This window comes from Miscanthus floridulus, chromosome 13 (genome assembly GCF_019320115.1).
Source record: "Miscanthus floridulus cultivar M001 chromosome 13, ASM1932011v1, whole genome shotgun sequence".
In the NCBI taxonomy this organism is placed as follows: domain Eukaryota; kingdom Viridiplantae; phylum Streptophyta; class Magnoliopsida; order Poales; family Poaceae; genus Miscanthus; species Miscanthus floridulus.
Window position 1 is genome coordinate 32,377,789 of NC_089592.1, and position 22,642 is coordinate 32,400,430.

Here is a 22,642-nt window from a genome sequence, read left to right on the forward strand (position 1 = left end):
AAGTGTACGTACATCCTGTACTTAACAAGCTAACATGGGGTTATGAAGCTCAAAAGGTTGACACTGGTGTACTGCAGTTAGCATTTTTAGTAAGTCAAACTTTTATTCTCAGGTAATATCAAATTATGCTTAAGCTCCCATTTAATCCCATACGAACAGATATCAAGGTCAAGTGTATCGTATACCATCATAGAACATCTTAATTGAACATCATCAAGTATCCAGTTATTCTGTGAGTTTTCCGAGCCGCTCGTAACCGTGAGCACGGCTGTTATAACAGTTTGTTACCCTCTGTAGAGGTGGTGCACATTCACCACGAGTCGTGATCCCCATATGCCCGGGTTAATTACTCCCATGTCACTGCCAAGGTGAGCGGGCAGGATACACTATGAAGCCATTTCATAGGTTTCTCTAACAAGTTAGGGCCGCTAGGTTTCCTTGGCAGGCAGATGTAGGAACCCCCCTTTCCTATGGCACAAATCCATCGCGGCTATACTCATAGGAACAGAGGCAGCCCTATACCCAACATGGCAAGCCCCAATTGCGCCAAAAAGGTAACCTCTAACTAGCTAGAAAAGATCCTATTACTGAGCTAAAGTCAGAGCCATATGACTCTCCCGGTTGCACTGTCAGTCCCTGCTTTTGCCGACAGATAAGTCCTTATGGAGGGCTGGGAGCAACATGAACAAAGGTCATTTGCACTTTTGCCCTATGGAACAGTTGTTATAAATCATGTTACTCACTTTGTTCCATAGAATCATTCATCATCATGTATATCAAATTCAGTTAGAGCACTAGCAATCTACCCATATGCATTTAACCCATAGGAGACAAGGAACAGGATAAACAATCACTAGGATGTCCTTACGGGTATCAAAATTAGACACAAGCAAATGAGTAATTGATTAAAGTGAAATAGGACATCAAGGTAGGCCCATTCTATACTTGCCTTGGTTCACAAACTCGTGCTGGTCCTGCTGATCGTCGAAGAGTTCTTGGTCTCCAACGTTTTCCTCACCGTCTGAACGCGACCAACACGGCAGCATACAACATTCCAAAAGCATTCATGCAAAGCAAACATTCCTATCATTAGAACAGTACACCAACAGTATTGAAAACAAGATAAAATGTTTGTAAACATAATCTATGTCTCGCTACGATCACGTCAACACGAAGTTCATGAAAAACGGAGCTAAAATGCGAAAGTTATGATTTAAACGGGTTTTCCTATAGCCATATATTTAATTAAATCTAATCATGAAATTAAAAAGTTCCAAATTTGACTAACAGTAGTTCCAACATGTAGCTTATGAAATTACGAAGCTAACGCGATTTGAATGGATCAATTCGGAGCTAAAACGACAATTTTATAAGCGAAACAGTTCAAATGGCATTTCTGTAAATACTGAAAACGTATTTTTGACTAAAGCCGTGAAGTTTACGTTTTCCAAACGAAAATGCGCATTCGGGGAACTATGCCTTGGACTGCGGGTTAGGACTTAGAAAAGTCCAGGGTCTCTTTTGCAAATCAGCCACGCGAAGGGGTATCGGAAGATCTCGGCCGTCGGATCATGGATGGAGGGCTCGGATTAGACCTGGGGAGGGAGAGAGAAGGATTCCGGCCGGGCACAGTAGCAGCCACGGCGGCGCTCCATTGCCGGCGACGAGAAACACGTCGGCGAGCTCGGTTACTGGCCTACGGTCCACGGTTTTCCCAACCGAGGGCACCGGGGGTTAGAGGGGAAACAGGGGATCTCGTCCAGGCCTAGAAGACGGCCGGAGGGGAAGGCTGGGGCGGCGGGCGCCATGGCTGGTGGCCGAAAGCTCGCGGACGCACACAAAACAAGGTCTACGGACTATGAAACGGGAAATAAGTTGCACGGGGAGAGAGAGGGGATCATGGTGAAGCTCACAGCGGGGAGAATGGGGTCGACGGCGGCTTGGAGTCGGCGATTCGCGCGGAGGTGGGTGGCGGATTCTGGTGACCTTGGAGCGGCGGTTGCAGGGGCTTCCTCGGTGCTGGCGAGCGCGAAGAAGAGAGCGGGGAGCAGTAGGGGTGCGCGCGGGGGGCGGCTTCATTTTGTAGAGGCCGGGGCGCGGGCGACGCGGGACATGGGCGCAGCGGTTGCGGCAGCGGCGGTTCCGCGGGGGTGCGGGAGGTGGAGGATGGCGCCGACAGGTGGGGCCGGGCTGGCAGCTGCTGAGCACGGGGAAGGCGCGGCGGTTGCTGGCGCGTAGTTGGGCCGGCGGGTCTTGATGGGCCGAGCGGCCGGGGTGCGCGGCATGGGCTGGCGGTTGACGCGGAGGAGAAGACCAGCGGCCGAAGGAGCTGGGCCAAACAGGCCGAAATGAGAGAGGAGGATGGAGTGAGAAGGATTTTCCCTTTTTTCCAAATAGATTTCCAAAATCACTTTCAAATAGATTTTGAATTCATTTGAACTTTGAATCAAGACCAATCATCACAAAAATAAATATGTAGCGGCATGAATGCACATACATGTTGCTACTTTACGATAAATTTTAAATTCATAAGAAATTTATTTATTTATTTATTTATTTCTACATTTCATGAGCACAAAATACAGAATTAAATTATTTAAACCTATTTTCCAAAAGAGGCAAATTTTAGGGTGTTACAGGACTTCAGAACTACAAGTAGAACTCCTAATACCATCCAATTAACGGAAGCATATCAAATAAGGCCATCATGCTTTTTTACACCCCTTGACTTTATTTACATTTTTTATTTCCCAAAGAGCAAGATAGTAAACATTTTTTTGTGAAAGTTCTTAATTTTTATACCACAAGCTTATATGATGTCTTGGAACATATCTCAACTCTAGGCCCATGCACTTTTTATGTGACATATCCCGAGAAAAAACTGAATGCAAACTTTAATGAAAATATTATTTTCTTCGTGCCACTTGTGTACTGGCTTTTGTTTCATGCACTAAATATCATCACTAAAGGTGCTATGAGAAGAAAGGTGCTCATTTTTTATGCAAGGATTTAACAAATCCAATGTAATGCTACTCTCATTTGTAAAAGTCAGCTTACTTACATGTAGAACAATGTATAAGAAAGGAAAAAGTTTTCTCTCGTTCAGCACCATCCCTCTTGCACCATACAAGCATGTGTGAATACCAAAACTTTTGGAGAAGTTCAATACTTAATTTAACATACCTAAGGTACATTTGAGACCCTTTCAAAAAATTTCAGTATATAATTGATTTTTGATACTGCACCATTTCAAATATATAGGTTGCTTTGACTTATTTACAATAAGAAAACTTATATATACATTTTTATACAATGAAAGTAATAAAAAAATGTATCAGAAAGTAACCACATATTAGCAAAACCGAACCTTGGCACAAGTATCACGAGCTTTTTCCCAATCAACCTCACTGTATGGTACACAATAGAGATCATTCCTTAATTCCAATATAGTTGGTGTAACTTCTCCCACAAACCTTTTACCAAACAGATAAGCCATAGGTAGATACACCATACGTCAAAGTATCCAAAATCGTCCTGATAGCCAGTAAGAAATATAAAAGGTTTAGCATCAGATAGAAGATATTTACAACGGTACAATTGTAACATTGGATACGTTTCCAAGCCTCTTCATGTATGCCTTCGCTAAATTTTAGGAGGCCATCTTGGCATGGGAGTAGGTAGAGGAGCATGATACCGACACACTACCGCAAAAATGATTTTAGGAGGCAATCTCTTTGATTAACAGAGGTGGACACATCTAGAGACCGTCTCTGTAAATAGTTAGGTGGCCTCCAAGCAAATGCCTGCCTCTGTTAATCATTTATAGAGGTGGGCAGATGATATAGCCTCTGTTAATAGATTATTAACAAAGGCGGGCATCTTAAAATGTCCATCTCTAAAAATATCTATTAACAGAGGCATCCATTCTTAGGGCTTGTCTCTAAGAATTGAATAACAGAGGTAGACATCTTAAGAGACCTGTCTCTAGAAAAATTTGTATCAAAAAATAATTTATAACTTATCCATATAAAGTAGGATGAAGACAAACTTTATATTAAAATTGTAGCCCTCGATGCGATCTATAACTTACAGTTTATAAGGTTTTATTTAAACTATTTGGAGCCCCAAAATATTGTTTAAATTCACATATTTGGAAATAAAATTTAATTTTCTCAAACAAACTTATATGGAACATACTTACAATTGAGCCTTAATTTTTCAAATAAACTTACAATTGAGCCTTAATTTATGACAACTAAATTTGTCTCAATGTTTCTACCATGTCTGGCATGTCTTTGTTGCCATCTATCATACTGTGAAGCGCCTTAGGCAAATGGTTTGCCATATTTTTTTATGACCATTCCATGTGCTCATGACTAATTTATGATATTTTCTAACCAATTCATCACAGAAAGTGTTTAGAGATGCACCTTTTATGACGATGAGTTTTTTTTTGTCACTGGTTCATCATAGATTCTGTTTAGCAACATAAAAACTAATGTTTATGACAGAAACTAAGCATCATACAAGGTCGCTGATATACTTGTTCTAGTTACAAATAAGTGATTTTTTAGATAATAGTTACAAATAAGTGATGCCTTGGGCATCTACAGTTTCAAAATATACCTTTGATTTGTTCTTTTTTTGCAAAATATCAATGGGCAGAGGTAACAAGAGGTGGCCACAAAAAAGTAAAACCGCAAAAACAAGATACATGGGTACTTTGTGCTTTGCAAAAGTACACCAACAACATATTCATGTAAACATTCATGCCTGTCTGGTGCATGGCAATTCTCTATTCCCTTGATTGTTACAACTCTAACGCACCTCCAGAGCAACTTCTATAAATTGTTTGATCAAATTTTAAAATAATTATGATTTTTGCATAGGATCCTTATTAATGATTTGAAAATAAATATTCCCTAGATGCTGGCCTCCTAGGCCGCCACCTCTTCCGTTTTTCTAGTTTATCCTCAAAGCCTTCAGTATGAGGAACATTGCCTAAAACAAAAGTTTAAAGTTTGTAGCTGGATGAATTGGCAGAAAGTATGGGAGAAGCCATAACTCAGGAATTATTGGATTGTTTCCAGACCAATCATACAAACCCATCACCTTCATTTAAGAAGATAAGAACCTTTGAAGTACTCATATAGAACTGAAAAATTATAGTTTACACAAAAAGTCCATAGCTACAATTGCAAGTTTATGCATCCCATTTTTGGTAAGATCTTTTTTCAAAAAGGACCCTAAGAACTTGTAATAGTAGTATAGATAAAAAATCGATAGACATATAGAAAACTGTATTTATATTCTACATAAACCCAGATTTGGACACTTGGCACACAGACCAAACCATGTCCAATGACCACATTCATCTCAAATTCAAGTATAATACTTCTCTTTTGCAAAAAAAAATGGAAGGTACTTTAGCATTCTAATTTAAACAGAAAATAAAGTTTTGAAAATTAATACTAGTATCGAATGATTTTAGAAAATGGATTGTTTAACACTCAAAATCTGGAATATACATATAGTTTAAAGTTTGTGAATGGGCTTTTCGTTTTTTTCCTAGGTTTATGGCAAAATATTATATATGGAGCCTAGTCGCCTTTACATAATCATGTATTGACATGAAAAAATATTTTATTAAATGGCATACCGAGAACCATATCTTTCCCCATTGCGGAATTGCAGCTGCACTTCCATGAGACAAAATCCACTCACGTCCTTTGGTCAATGCAACATTCGTGCAATCTTCACCAATAAGTCTTAATGCAACATAGTTTAAGCATGAGCCCAACATGGTGCTCGGTCCCAACACTTGTTTACCCCAACCACCATCTTCATTCTACAAGGATCATGTTACATAAAAGATTTCTAATTTCCCTTAGGAATAGACCAAATGACATTATAAGAAAGTAAATAGACTTTCATAATAAACATGCCTGATGATTGTAGATATAGCGACATATCTCACGTTGGTGTTCTTTAGATAGGACAGTATTGAGTGATCCAGTGGTATATAGAGCGAATACCTGAAATAATTTAGAATTCTCAAAGATTTGCATGCATGTCAAGTAATAAGGTATACAGTTCCTTCACAGCTGACAGTTTATATAATTGTATTAAGGATGCCTTTGAAGAAAGGATTATACGCTGAATACCTATTTTTGTTACTGTTACTTATTGTACCAAATAGACAAACAAATAATCTTTTTTTCCTCCATGTTTGATGGTACTTCTGTATGGCATATGCCAATCAATAATGAACTAGCAGGCCTAGCATCCAACACAAACTATCTGATTCAAGTCAAATGACAGTGTCAGTTTCAAAGTAAATGTGTACCAGGAGAGGCATAATGAACAAGATGCCACTATAGTCTGCTGGCCAGCACCCATCATCTGCTTGCAGACTTGAATGTTGAGCGAGGGCTCGCCTCAATGCTGCTAATATGATCCACCTGAAGAGGTTTATGTTTTGTATACTGCAGTAGAGTACATTTTAGTATATGAAGAACATAATGGTATATAGGCCATAAATAGTTAAATCACTTGTACACATACAATTAATATAACTAGAATAATCTTTAGCAAAAACAAAATAACTAGAAAAATCGTTCGCACAAAGAAAATTAAACAAGAAAACTATTTTCGGGATCTTCCTCAAACGTTAAGCTCAGCTGGCAACTGTTACTTCAAAACTAATGATTCTGCCTCCAGTGCTCAGCTGGCATAGAAAGCATAGCGTCGAGCCTCCAAAGGGCTTGACAACAACAAGCACAAAGGTTGTGCCTAGGCCGCGACTCCCGCCTACAGTGCCCGGCTGTAACATCCTAAAATTTACTACTTTAGAAATGTAGTTAAATTGATTTAATTTTGAATTTTTGTGCTCATGAAATATAAGAAAAAGAATATTTTTCATTATAATAAAATTCATCATAAGGAGTAGCAACATGGTTGTGCATACATGCCGGTGCATTTGATTTATTTGGTTGAGTGGTTTGAATCAAGATTCAAAATGGTTTGAATTATTTTTAGAAATAAATTTGAAAATGGCTTTGAAGTAAAAGAAAAGAAAGATAAAAGAGAATTGGAAAATAAAAGAGTTTTAAAAGTTGCAAAGTTTATTTTTGAAAACCTACCAAAAGTTCTTATCCTATTTTGAATTAAAAGTATATTTGAAACTATATTTGAATTTAATTTGGAATATATTTGAATTTGGATTCAAAAAGGGAAATAGGAAAATGGGAACACTCCCTCTCTCAATCTGGCCCGAAGGCCTGCTTTCTCCCTCAGCCCGGCCTGCTCCCGCCTCTCTTTCCCGTGGCCCAGCTCCTGCGCCGTTTCTTTCCCTCTCTCGCACGCGAGCCCAGCTCACCCGGCGGCCCATCCACTCCTCGTCTTCCGTGGGTCGGCCCAGCCAGCGGCGTCCGTGCAGCCGCGTCTCCGCTCTCTCTCACTGACGACATGGGCCCAGTCAGCGGCGCCCTTCCCTTCTCCTCTCCTCTCTAACTGACCCGCGCTCTCACTCTCGCTGACAGGTGGACCCCTTGTTCAGATGCGTCTCCTACCTTTCGTCCCCAACGTGGACTCTGCCGCTGCCGACTCTGCCTCAGCTCCGTCTCCTTGCCCTGACTTGTGCCTCAAGCTGCTGAGCCCCATAAATAGTGCCTCGAGCTGCTCCGCCCTCGCCTAGATCTATCCTGAGCCCTAGCATAGCCGCACGGCCCTGTGCCCTAGCTTCGCCGTCCTGAGCTCGCCGAGAAGAAGCCAACATCGATGCGCTGATTGGCTGCTCCATCGTATCAGTAAGCACCACGTAGAGCTCCGAATCGAGTTTGCGAACTTGTTGAACCCCTTTAATCCCTCTCTCTCGCTTTGTTTTGGTCGGAACTGCTATGCCGTCACTACGCCGCCGCCATTGCTCGCCAGTAGCTGCCATAGATTGCATAGATGGAATCACCTCGTTCTCCTCTTGCTCCATGACCTTCTCCCGAGCCAAACAGTGGCCGGAGTCGTCGGATTGACGAACTCCGACGAGGCCTCTGTTTTTTCAACTGTGCGTCGCCGCCTGGACTCGCCGCCGGCTGGTAGCTCCTCTCCCTCCTTCTCCCAATCTAATCCGAGCCATTCATGTTTGAACCAACGGCTCAGATTAGCATGTACCCTTTCGACTGGCTTATTTACTAAAGTGACCCTCGGTTTTTGGATAATCAACCCGCAGTCCACCCTCTGTTGAAAATAATTCAACATATGCTCCTAGATTTTCCGTTTCATCCCCTGTGTTTTTCTAAAAACGACACCCGGTCCACAGGACTGTTGTAATTCAGTTTTTAATTATTTTTAATATGAAATTGATTTTAAAATATTTACAAAAATGCCACTATATTCATTAGGCCATATTTTCTCCGTTTTAACTCCGATTTGACCCGTTCAACTTGCGTTAGGTTCGTAATTCCATAATCTACATGTTAATACTACTGTTAGATATGTTTTCAACTTTTAAAATTCGAGGTTAGATTAATCTATTATTTTATTAAATGAAATCTTGTTTAATTCATATCTTGTACGTTTTAGCTCTGATTTGACCTGTTCAAGTTGCACTAGATTCATTACAACGAGATCTATGCGTTAGTAACAATGGTTATCATGTCACTATTTCTGGAATTTCGTGGTTTAAACTCTGATTTGGATAATAACTATGCAACTGGATTTTATGAATAAAATATGAGCTGTTTTACTTTAGTTTTAATCTAAATTTGACTTAATTCAATTTATATAAGCTTTTATATAGTTAAAACACGTGAAGCTTATAGTTTTATATTTTCTCTTATGAGTAGATCTTTCGGTAGTTGTATCTTTTTCACTGTAGCTCCGATTAGAGTTCTTTTCGTGTCTATGTGTTCGTAGCGAGACGTAGATTCATTTTACAAACTTTTCATCTTGATTTTATATTTGGTGTACTCTTCTAATTTAGATCAATTGTTTGCTTCATGTATGATTGCATGGATGCTTGTGTGGTGCTTAATGATCTTGTCCAGTCGGTGAGTTTTACGTGGTGATCAAGAAGCAGTTCTTTGGAGGCTATAATTCAATAGAAGAAGGATCTAAGTTTAAGGCAAGTATAGCATGAGATCTTCCTTGTTATCCTATACACCATTAATCACTTATCATACTGCATGTGTCTACCTTGATTACCACTAAGGATTTCTAGTACTTTGTACCTTGTGCCTTGATACCTATGGGGTATTGCATTGGGCAGTATGATGCTAGTGCTCAACTAGAAACCATAGACTTGTAACTTGACTAATGGTATATGCAATAAACACTAAAAGATACTTTTTAACAATATGGAATCAGGGGGCTAGAGCATTGGGCTACTTTTATGGTACTCTAGATTCCTCTCCCTAAAGACTTATCTGTAAGTGATCATCCGGGACTTACAGTACAGCTGTGAGGGCTATATGGCTCTGGCTTTAGCTTAGTATGAGGACCTTTTCTAGCTTGTTAGTGGTTACCTTTATTGTCGTAAGAATAGCTTGTCGAATCGGGTATAGTGCGGCCTCTGTCCCCTTGTGTATAGGTTGCGTGTCATTGTGCCATCGAGAAGGAGGCTCTACATCTGTTTCCCGAGTGAATCTAATGGCCCTAACTTGTTAGACGAACCTTTAAAAGGCTTCATAGTGAACCCTGCTGACCTTCCTAGGTAGTGGATCAAGAGGCTAATCACCTCGGGCGAAAGGGTAAATCACGACTCATAGTGAAAGTGTACAACCTCTACAGAGTGTAAAACTGATATATCAGCCGTGCACACGGTCACGAGCGGCCTTGGAATCCTTACGGAATAGATGATGAACACTGATGATACGGATGATGAAGATGCTCACTAATGATTACTGTTTATGCTATTCATTATTCATGTTTACCTGATCATGTGTTTATATGGGCTTGTGATAAACTTGTTGCTACTCCTATGATAAAATTGTGACAATTAAAAGCTAATCGTAGTTAAACCAGTGTCAGCCTTTTGAGCCTTATGAACCCCATGTTATATTTGTTGAGTACGACATGTACTTACACTTGCTTTACTTTTTAAATCTTTGAAAAAATCCTGGATGGGTACCAGATTGCTTGAGTTTGGAGAAATTAGGCTTGTGATCAACCAGTCAGTTGTCCCTGTGAAACTGGAGTCTTCACCCGAAGATCGGAGTTGTCTTTCCGCTGTTTGCTATCTAAGGTTATATCATTTGTACTAAGTACGTTATATATTGTGCATTATCTTTTGATATTACCTTTACTGGTAGCTATATGTGAGATTTGACTTCCTGAACTCATATATGGTGTGTATCTGATTTTGTGCTTAAAATCATGTGCGACACCGACATAGGTACGACACGGCTAATGGGCCGGCATAATGTGGCCTGATCTTTCCTAGCCGTTCGTCTTGGGGAATTTAGAACTGTTAGATATAGATAAGAGAGTATATAAATATCCCAAACACTAGCTCCCAGATACAAGTTCCTTAACCTGACGTAACTTTCCCAAAATACGCGTGCGTACTCCACACGACGTGCTCCCTCTTGCACGAGTCGCGACGGCTGCAGCTCCCGAGGCAGCAGAGAGCATGCTGTGGTGGGGACGCACTAACGCTAACTGTATTTTTGACTAGCCTTAAGAGGCCCACGTGTCAATCTCCAGTATTCACCACTATGCCGCCCAATTGGTGGTTCATGCATGATTAAGTCTATAAGTAATTAAGGGACTATAGTGCAGTAGCACTTCAGTGTATTGACCTGCTTAAATCTAAGGGGATATTTGATCCAGTGACTAAAGTTTAGTTCATGTCACATCAGACGTTCGGATGCTAATAAAAAGGATTAAACATGAGCAAATTATAAAACTAAGTACACAGATAGAGAATAATTTGCGAGACGAATCTGTTAAGCTTAATTAATCCATCATTACGACACTACTTAAGGTATCATTATCCTTTGCGAGGCCAATAAATTCTCAAGTGCCACGTAGAGTGCATACATTCCATATAATGACGGCTGAACCACCAATTGGCGGGAATCATCCAGAAGTAGCGCGCTGACCACCCCTTCCCTGGCACTGTTTTTCTTCCTACCCTCTGCGTGCAAATCGGCCCAGCGTGGCCCAGAAACCAATCAACATAGCTCACTCTCTCCCTCTTCTCCAACTGTGGCAGCTCACTCCCTCCCTCATCTCCATCTCCGTCAGGCTTAGAAGGAAGGGGCTCAGGGGAGGGAGGCAGGCCAAACAGTGGGGCTCGTGGCTGGGCGGTTAGGGGCGCTAGCGGTGGTAGAGGCGGTTGGGCCAGGTCAGTACGGGGGCATCGCGGCAGTGGTCGTGGGTAGTCGGCGAGCATGGCCATGGTGGCGGCGGGAGTAGGGCGGGGGAGGGAAAGAACGAGGCCACCGCGACCACGCTAGGGTTCGTCGACGGTGGGTAGCGGGGTGGCGCCGATGTGTCACGAGGAGGAAGAAGCCGTGAGTGGCGGTGAGCAGCGCGTTGGTGGGATGCAATGGGCCGCGCGCGGCGAGGTGAGGCCCAATAGCCGTCCTGGTCGGCGCGAGACTAGGCGCCACCTGGGTCAACGCATAGCACGCCCCACCAATTGGTCTCACCGGATTGGTGCTTTTCACAATAGTTTCTACAAATAGCCCCCTACCTAGTGCGAAACTATTTTCTCAAGTGGATTCTAAGTTCGACATAAGGACAGTCCCAACCATGAGACCTTCATCCATGGTAAAATTTACTGATGCATATATACATACATTGTGGATATTTTTATTCAGTAGAAGGTGTAGATTGAGAGGAGCACATGGACTTTTGGCAGGATCAATTCAATTAGTTATTCTGCAATGGTAATCAACATATGTAGGCGTGCTATGGGTTAAAACCCACCCCGTACCCAATCAAACCAATAATAAATTAACTCTCTTCTTCAACCCACTCCACCCCATATTTTTATGTTTTAATTAACCCAACCTATTCCAACCTACAAACTCATTGAACCTGTGGGTTTGTTATAAGAACTCATGGGTTTGCATAAAATGTATATACAGGTTTGTATAGAACATATGGGATCGCATTAAAAGTCAGACCCCAAGATTTAAAATATTGGGTTCATGTTATAAAATTTTATCCAAATTGACTAGAATTTGATGCAGATGATTCAATGCAACAAGCAGCTACTTCACGCCAGTTAACACTGTCGTATAAAAATGTGGGCCCCACGTCAAAGCCAGACCCTAAAAATAAAAGCCCATGTTGTCACCTTAAAATTTTAAAGAAATTGACTAGAATTTACTAAATAGTATACAAAATATCATGAAGCTAATCTGTGCTAGTTAGAGCCCCTCATCGAAGTCGGACCCTAGAGTAAAAGCTCACGTTTACACCTTAGAATTTTTTTTAAAAAAAAATGACTAAATTTTATTAAATAAGATTCAAAATGTCATGAACCTAATATGTGCCAGTTAGCATGGCAAAATGTGCATGTGGACCCCATCGTATAAGCCAAACCTTAGGAATGAAAGCTCATGTTCACACCTTAAACTTTTAACAACACTAACTAAAATTTGTTAAATAGGATTCAAAATGTCATGAACCTAATTTGAGCCAATTAGCACGGCAAGATTTGCACGTGGACCTCATTTCAGAAGCCGGACCTTAGGAATAAAATCTCGCTACCTTAAAAAGTTTAACAAAATTGACTAAATTTTGTTAAATAGGATTCTAAATGTCATGAATCTAATCGGTGCCCATTAGCATGGCTAGATCTTCATGTGGGCCCCATCAGAAGTTGGACTCTAGAAATAAAAACTTGCATTCATAACTTAAAATTTTGATAAAATTGATAGAAATTTATTGGATAAGATTGAAAAATGTCATAAAGCTGTGTGCTAAGGTAAACATGTGGGCCCCACCTCAAATTAACGTGCTACAATATATATTACACTTAATGGCTATTTTCACAATAGTTTCTACAAATAACCCCCCCCCACCTACCCCGTGAAATTATTTTCTCAAATGGATTTTAAGCTCCGTAAGGATAGTCCCAACCATGAACCTTCATCCATGGTAAAATTTACTGATGCATATACATACATTGTGGATATTTTTACTTAGTAGGAAGGTGTAGATTGAGAGGAGCACTTGGACTATTGGCAGGATCAATTCAATTAGTTATTCTGCAATGGTAAACAACATATGTAGGGGTGCTAATGGGTTAAAACCCATCCCATACCCAATCAAACCCATAATAAATTAACTCTCTTCTTCAACCCACTTCACCCTATATTTTTATGTTTCAACCCAACATATTCAAACCTACAAACTAATTGAACCTGTGGGTTTGTTATAAGAACTCATGGGTTTACATAAAATGTATATATAAGTTTGTATAGAACATATGGGTTCGCGTTAAAAGTCGGACCCCTAGATTCAAAATATCAGGTTCATGTTATAAAATTTAATCCAAATTGAGTAGAATTTATTGCAAATGATTTAATGCATCAAGCAGCTACTTCACGTCAATTAACACTGACGTATCAAAATAAGGGCCCCACGTCAAAGCCGGACCCAAAAAATAAAAGCCCATGTTATTACCTTAAAATTTTAAAGAAATTGACAACCATTTGTTAAATGGGATTCAAAATATCATGAAGCTAATCTTTGCCGCTTAGAGCCCCACGTCGGAAGTTGGACCCTAAAGTAAAAGCTCACAGTTAGACTTTGAATTTTAACAAAATTGACTAAAATTTATCAAATAGGACTCAAAATGTCATGAACCTAATATGTGCCGGTTAGCACGGCAAGATGTCCTTGTGGGCCCCATCTTAGAAGCCAAACCTTAGGAATAAAAGCTTGCGTTCACACTTCAAATTTTTTACAACACTGTCTAAAATTTGTTAAATATAGGATTCAAAATGTCATGAACACAATATGTGCCAGTTAGCACGACAAGATTTGCATGTGGGCCCCATCTCAGAAGCTGGACCTTAGGAATAAAATCTCGCCACCTTAAAATTTTAACAAAATTGACTAAAATTTGTTAAATAGGATTCAAAATGTCATGAAGCTAATCAGCCAGATAGCATGGCAAGATCTGCATCTGGGCCCTATCAGAAGTCAAACTCTAGAAATAAAAACTCGCATTCATAACTTAAAGTTTTAATAAAATTGATAGAAATTTCTTGGAAAAGATTGAAAATATCATAAAGCTACTCTATAACTAATTAGTGTGCTAAGGTAAACATGTGGGCCCCACCTCAAATTAATGTACTGACTACAATATCTATTGCACTTATTCACTTAATGATTATTTTCAAAATAGTTTCTACAAATAGCACCCCCACCCACTAACCCCCACGAAACTATTTCTCAAATGGATTCTAAGGTCGGCGTAAGGATAGTCCCAACCATGAAACTTTCAGCCATGGTAAAATTTAGTGATACATACATTGTGGTTATTTTTATTCAGCAGGAAGGTGTAGATTGAGAGGAGCACTTGGACTATTGGCAGGATCAATTCAATTAGTTATTCTACAATGGTAAACAACATATGTAGGCGCGCTAATGGGTTAAACCCTACCCCATATGCAATCAAACCCGTAATAAATTAACTCTCTTCTTCAACCCACTCCACCCTTTATTTTTATGTTTCAACCCAACCTATTCAAACCTACAAACTAATTGAACTTGTGGGTTTGTTATAAGAACTCATGGGCTTGCATAAAATGTATATATAAATTTGTATAGAACATAAGGGTTTGCATTAAAAGTCGGATCCCTATTTTTAAAATATCAGGTTCACGTTATAAAATTTTATCCAAATGGACTAGAATTTGTTGCAGATGATTGAATGCAACAAACAGCTACTTCACACCAATTAACACTGTTGTATCAAAATGTGGGTCCCATGTCAAAGTCGGACCCTAAAAATAAAATCTCATGCTGTCACCTTAAAATTTTAAAGAAATTTACTGGAATTTGTTAAATAGGATTCAAAATATCATGAAGCTAATCTATACCGGTTAGAGCCCCACATCAGAAGTCAGACCCTAAAGTAGAAGCTCACGTTTACACCTTAAAATTTTAACAAAATGGACTGAATTTTATTAAATAGGATTCAAAATGTCATGAACGTAATACGTGCCGGTTAGCACGGCAAGATCTGCATGTGGGCCCCATCTTAGAAGCCAAACCTTAGGAATAAAAGCTCGTGTTCACATCTTAAATTTTAATAACACTGACTAAAATTTGTTAAATAGAATTCAAAATGTCATAAACCTAAGGGTGTGTTTAGTTGGGGAGGTGAAAACTTTTGGGTGTTACATCGGATGTGTCGGAAAGATGTTGGGAGGGGTTTTTGGATACTAATAAAAAAACAAATTACAGAACCCATCAGGAAACTACGAGACGAATCTAATGATACTAATTAATCGGTCATTAGCACATGTGGTTACTGTAGTACTTAAGGCTTTTCATGGACTAATTAGGCTTAAAAGATTCATCTCGCGATTTTGCTGCAATTAGTTTTTTTCGTCTACATTTAGTACTTCATGCATTTGTCCAAACATGCTTTTTTTACTGTAGGAGGCAAAAAATTTTGGAAACTAAACAGGGCAAAATAGATGGTGTCTTCTGATGGCCACTAAATTGAATCAAAGAAATTATTGACTAGAGTAGCAGCCAGCATTGAATTGAACTATCGCCATCCTTAGGGAGGCCACTGAATTCAAGAGCCACGCATTCCTTCTACAAAATGATTAGCTGGGCATGTATATTACTCCCTCATGTAGGAATAAATTGAAGTCCTCCGCTGCCTCTGCACTGTAGCAAACATTGTTTTACAACTGGTTACTCTACTGCATGCACTATTTGCTTCATCTTCTACAGTTTCATTTTTACTGTTCATACAGACCAAATTCGGCGTGGCGGAGCACGCCTCCCATGCTAGTATCAACTAACCACCTATACTAATTGATGAAACATGTTAGTGCTTTCCAATCATGAAACTAGAAGGTTGCTCTACAATTAAATTAAATAAGAGAGACGGTGAAATAATTTCTTTGATAAGAAACCATGTCTATACGAGAACCAAAACATGAAGAGTTATGATAGGTAGAGAGATGTACGAGGGTTGAGAGACCAAACAGTTAGGATCGTGCAGCGGCTATGAGAGGGTTCTGTGGCGGCTGTTAATGGATTTAGTGGCTTAGTGGGATGTCACTAGGCCCGTATTTCTTGAGGCGGGCTTTAGGAGACCCGCCTCTTAAAAGAAGCTTACTTATAGAGACAAACGTTTTAATAAGCCTGTCTCTAAATATATATTTTTAAGAGTCAGGTATGTCATTTTAGCGTCTTCTGTAATCTTGTCCCCTAAAATTATTGACAGAGGCGGCCCCACAAAAATGCCACCTCTGGAAAAAAAAGGCGTATCTAGCAATCCAAAATTGCTTTTGTAACAGTGAAATATTCTAGGGAGAATTCTGTATTTGGCACTGAAACAAATCACTCTTCCGTATTTGGCACTGAAAATTTTGAACTTTTTTATCTAGCATCAACTTAAAAATTCCTTCCGTATATGGCACTTCCGTCCATTTGATGCAGTAACGGTGTCAAGTGCCACCTAAAATGACATATATGATCTTCTATGTACCAGCAACATGCAGTGCCAGATAGAAAAAGAATAAATTAACATAATGTCAAATAAGGAAAGCACAAATATACTTGTGAATGAAACATAGCATTTTGATAATTGAAGAGTGGCAATAATAATCAATAAATTTGATGCACAAGCTTCACAAATCTGAGCATATTATCAGTATACTTAAAAAACAAAAATATGTAAACACCTTGCGTCGAGGACGAGCACAGTGAGCAAGCAAACCAAAGCAAGCGCGTTTCACATGACGGTTTGGTGCGGTCGTGGACGGTGGACACGTGCGGTGGTGGTTGAGGCCTCCTCCCGTCCTCCGCCCGTAGAGAATAGCCCTGGTGGGCTGGTATTAAAATTGGTTGGTAAGCCGGCTGAAACTATTTAATTGTGAGAGAAGAACACTGTAGATTCTAGCGGATAAGTTTATACGAACCGGCCCAATAATAATGGGTGATCAAGTGCATCTCCCTTACGCAGTGACGCTGCTCGGCGTTCGGAACCCGGAAGGCCTCGTCGTGCAGTACAAGCCAAGGGACGACGGGCGATTGCCCTGATGGGTCAATGCTACGTGGGCTTGACCTCTTGCGATCATGGCGGACCGGACGCGAGCCATGATGGCCGCAGCCCAGCGATCTGGTGGAAGTGGCCGCTGCTAGCTTAATGATGGTTTTGTCTTTGCCGGGTAGCACAATTTGCTCAGACGATGGTGACGTCATGCATTATTGCAGGGGGCCCTGGACCTCGCCTGGGGCTGGGGGCGTTTCTCGGACTCGGTTCGTGACTTGTGTAATGAAATTCGTATGGAGTGGGGATTTTTTTTTCTGATGACGTATGTACTCGTACGTACGTGCTACAAATATCATGGCGCGTGGAGTGTATTGTATTTACGCCACCGACAGATGCAGACCTTTGTAAAAGAAACTAAGGCCTTGTTTACATCACTCTAAAATTCCAAGTTTTTTCACTCTCTCTCCATCACATCAATTTTTGGACGCATGCATGGAGCATTAAATGTAGGTAAAAAAAATAACTAATTACACAGTTTAGTTGGAAATCACGAGATGAATTTTTTGAGCTTAGTTGGTCCACGATTGGACAATATTTATCAAATAAGACGAAAGTGCTACTATTCATCGGGTTGAAAAAATCTTCAATCTAAACAAGGCCTAACAGCACGCAGGCTGGGACAGCAAGCTGTTTACATTTTTTTTTAAGTACGCTGACAATGTGGTCAAATTTGTGAAGCTTGTGCATCAAATTTATTGATTATTATTGTCACTTTTCAATTATCAAAATGCTATGTTTCATTCACAAGTATATTTGTGATATTTGTGCTTTTCTTATTTGGCATTATGTCAATTTATTCTTTTCCTATCTGGCACTACATGTTGCTGGTATATAGAAGGGCATATATGTCATTTTATGTGGCACTTGACGCCGTTACTGCATCAAATGGACGGAAGTGCCATATACGGAATGAATTTTCAAGTTGATGCTAGATAAAGAAATTCAAAATTTTCAGTGCCAAATACGAAATAGTGATTTATTTCAGTGCCAAATACATAATTCTCTCAATATTCTATGCCGCCCAAAAACACCTGGCTAGATGCCTGTCCTCGCCTACACTAGCGAGGTTGTGACCGCGACTATGCTTGGCCGTGTGAGCTAGATGCGAGGTTGAAGTTCATTAATTAGTTGTTTGCAGTCTACCGGCGGCCTATCTCATATCTGTTTTTGTGTGGCATGTGTTTCCCTCTACTTTGTATTAGATTTTGGCCAATTCCATGACTTCTTTGATGCATAAAAGGGATCTGTTTATAGTGTATAGATGTTGGATTGGTCGTTCATCTGTGATGTTCATATGACTCTCAAGATACTAGACTGGCACTACCCATCAAGATAGTGGGCTGGTCAAGTCGGTATGGCACGATTCATCGTGTCGTGCTTGGGCCAGATGCTCAGCCCGTGAGCTGGCACGCCTCGGCCCAGCACGTTTGCCATCATAATCATGTCAGGCCTGACCATGTGCTCGTACCGGCCCTGGGCCGCCTGACCATCTATATACATATATACTGTTAGATAATTTACTACTACTTTGTATGAACACAATAAGGGAAGGCGGCGTCGAAAAGGCCCACTGCTGTGATACTATAGCCGCTGCAGGTGCAGGCGTCGCACGGCTCACCTGCAGCAATATAGTCACATGCAGAGGCCGGCGCAGAGTCAGTCATGTATGTTATCTAGTCACTGTTGTAGCAGGGCAGCTGTACTGGGACTAGATTGATAGAGTTGTATAAATAGACTACCACGGCAACTCAGTAAAGAGAGTTCAGATTCGCCATCTCTCAGACAGTGCTTCGGTCAACGCTGGTGTCTTGTACTGTGTGTGCATACTCTGTTCTCCCTTCTTCTTCTAGCTCTGGCCATAGTATGTGGGGACGGACAACGCTTGTTCGTGGTCGGCACGGCTAGTGGGTGCTCGGTGACCATGAAGGTCAAGCTCAGAGCCCGACAGCTCTAGAATGCTATTGACAAGGGCATCGACAATGAAGAAGATGACATGTCAGCGTTGAAGGCTATCCTCGCTGCTATACCGGCAGAGTACAAAGAGCCGTTGGGGGCGAAGAGCTCAGCTAAGGAGGCGTGTGAGGCTATTGCGGCGATGCGCGTCGGTTCCAACCGCGCAAAGAAGGCGACGGCCCAGCTTCTGAAACAGGAGTACGCTAACCTCAAGTTTAAGAATGGTGAAACGGTGGAGGACTTCTCCCTCCACCTGCAGACGCTCATCAGCAAGCTAACGAGCCATGGCGTCACCATCGACGAAGAAGAGGCGGTCTCCAAGTACCTCCACTCCATGTCGGCAAAGTACATCCAGATCTCTCTTTCTCCATAGAGACGATGCTGGACTTGTCTACCCTCACCATTGAGGATGTGACAGGCCGTCTACGGACGGTGGACGAGTGCCTAGAGCAGGCGACAGCAACGAAGGACAGCAGGAAACTCCTGCTGAAGGAAGAGGAGTGGGCTGCTCGGAGGAACTCCGGGAAGGCAGCCTCCTCTAGCCGCGGTGGCGATGGCAAACGCCGCGGCAGGGCTTCTTCAGAGAAGAAGAAGCAAGTCGACCCCAACACCTGCAGGCGTTGTGGGAAGATGGGCCATTAGGTACGGGAGTGCCCAAATCGCAAACAGGGGAAGAAGGCTGAAGCTCATCTGGCGCAAGCTAATGATGAGGATGAGGCCACTATCCTGATGGCGACGATGGTGGAAGGACCTGGGAAGGCCCTGAAGACTGTCAACCTCGATGAACCACGCGCCCAAGTTCACCTCAGACGTGTGGGCGCCGACCAGGAGCAGTGGTGGTATCTGGACTCTGGTGCCAGCAACCACATGACGGGCTCCAAGGCATCCTTCTTCAAGCTCGACGACGATGTTACCAGTATGGTGAAGTTTGGTGATGGCTCAAGGGTGGCAATCCAAGAGCGTGCACCATCATCTTCAGGTGCCAGAACAGGGAGCATCGCGTGCTAACAGATGTATATTACATCCCGCAGATGCGTTCCAGCATCATCAGCATTGATCAGCTGGATGAGCGTGGTAGCGAGGTACTGATCAAGGACGGAGTCCTTAGGATCATGGACCAAGAGCAGCGACTTCTTACCAAGGTGAAGAGGTCCCTAAACTGGTTGTACCTGCTCGGCCTGAAGGTAGAGTAGCCGGTGTACCTGGCGGCAAGGCACTCCGAGGAACCGTGGATGTGGCATGCTCAGTTCGGACATCTCAGCTTCGACGCGCTTGGTCGACTGGAGAAGATGGTCTGAGGACTACCCCACATCAAGCATGGAGGCGAGCTGTGTGACAGCTGCCTAGCTAGGAAGTAGAGGAGGCTACCTTTACCAAAGGCGGCCAAGTATCGCGCGAAGGACGCTCTCGAGCTCGTTCATGGCGACATCTGCGGGCCGATCACGCCTGCTACAAACGGTGGTCGACGGTACTTCGTCCTGCTCGTGGATGATTACAGCCGCTATATGTGGCTGAAACTCCTGACGGGCAAGGACGAAGCGGTGGCGGCGATCAAGAAGCTCAAGATGCGCGCGGAGGCTGAGAGCGGCAAGAAGCTCCGCGTGCTAAGGATTGATCGCGGCGGTGAATTCACTTTGGTGGGGTTCGCTGTGTACTACGCGGATCAGGGTGTGGGGCAACACCACACCGCGTCGTACTCGCCACAACATAATGGCATGGTGGAGCGATGGAACCAGACGGTGGTCGGCATGGCCCGATCCATGATGAAGGCCAAAGGCATGCCGGCAAGGTTCTGGGGGGGCAGTGACCATGGCGGTGTTCATCCTCAACCGCACTCCGACCAAGGCCCTAACGGGCAAGACGCCATTCGAAGCTTGGTATGGGCGCAAGCCGAGCGTGTCCTTCCTCCGGACATTCGGTTGCATCGGCCACGTCAGAAAGATGAAGCCGAACCTCACCAAGCTAGAGGACAGGAGCACACCAATGGTGTTCCTGGGCTATGTGGAGGGTACCAAGGTGTACCGGCTCTACGACCCATGCGGAGACAAGGTGCTTGTCTCGTGTGACGTCGTGTTCGACGAGGAGGTGGCTTGGGACTAGAGCAGTCCGAGCACGGGGGAAGCTGGCAGCTTCACCAGCACCTTCGTCATCGAGCACTTGGTCATCCACGGTGGTGGAGACACTGGGGAAGAGGTGTCGAGCACTCTAGGAGGGGTGCCGAGCACTCCAGCGGCAGAGCCGAGCACTTTAGGAGAGATGTCAAGCACTCTAGGAGGAGTGCTGAGCACTCCTGGAGGGATGCCGAGCACGCTAGGAGTGGTGCCGGGAGGTTCTACAGTGGTGGCAACCACTACAGGACGGGTGCTGAGCACTCCTATGGCAGAGCCAAGACGTCTTGCAGTGGTGCCAACCACTCCAAGACTGAGGCTAGGCACTCCTACAGTGTGGCCGAACACTGCAGGAGTTATGACGAGCTATCCAGAAGTAGTGCCGAGCACTGCAACCAGGGTGCCGAGCACTCCAGGTGCTGTGTCGAGCACTCCGGCGGAATAGGGAACTCCATCAACGTCGATCGAGTTTGCCTCACCTCCAAGTGACATCACTGAGTTCATGGATGCCTTCCACGAAGGTGTGGAGGTGCGGTTCCGTAGGCTAGACGACATCATTGGCGGCACATGACCCTTAGGACTGGCTGGTTGGCTGCTCAATGACACAGAGCTGCTGCTCGTCAGTGCAGAGGAACCACCCACGTTCGCGCTGGTCGAGCGGGACAAAAACTAGCAACGGACGATGCTGGAGGAGATGAATGCGATTGAGGAAAACGAGACATGGCAGCTCATCGATCCACCTCCAAGATGCCGTCCGATTAGCCTGAAGTGGGTGTACAAGGTCAAGCGGGAAGAGCTCAGCGCCATTGTCAAGCACAAGGCACGCCTCGTCGCCCGAGGCTTTGTTCAGCGTGAGGGCATAGACTTTGAGGAGGTCTTTGCGCCAGTAGCACGCATGGAGTCGGTCCATTTGCTACTAGCCTTGGCAGTAGCAAAGGACTGGCGCGTCCATCACTTGGACATTAAATCAGCCTTCCTCAACAGCGAGCTGGCGGAGACGGTCTTCGTCAGACAACCTCTAGGTTTCGCCGTTAAGGGAGAGGAGCACAGGCTGCTCCGACTAAGCAAGGCGCTCTACGGCCGTGGTAGGCCCCACGAGCATGGAACGCCAAGCTTGATGTCACGTTGGGTGAGCTTGGATTTCATAGGTGCGCAACCGAGCACGCGCTCTACATGCGGCGATGGGAGAAGGAGGAGCTCATCGTCGGCGTGTATGTGGATGACTTAATCATTACTGGCGCGTGCACGGAGGACATCAACAGCTTCAAGCGCGAGATGGTGGCTTGTTTTCGAATGAGCGATCTCGGCACACTCTCCTACTACC

The 22,642-nt window shown here is 43.1% G+C and overlaps 1 pseudogene; it reads right to left on the bottom strand.

Moving 5' to 3' along the window:
• LOC136499695 (achilleol B synthase-like) overlaps nucleotides 1-22,642 on the bottom strand; it is a 74,314-nt pseudogene that overhangs the window by 44,971 nt on the left and 6,701 nt on the right.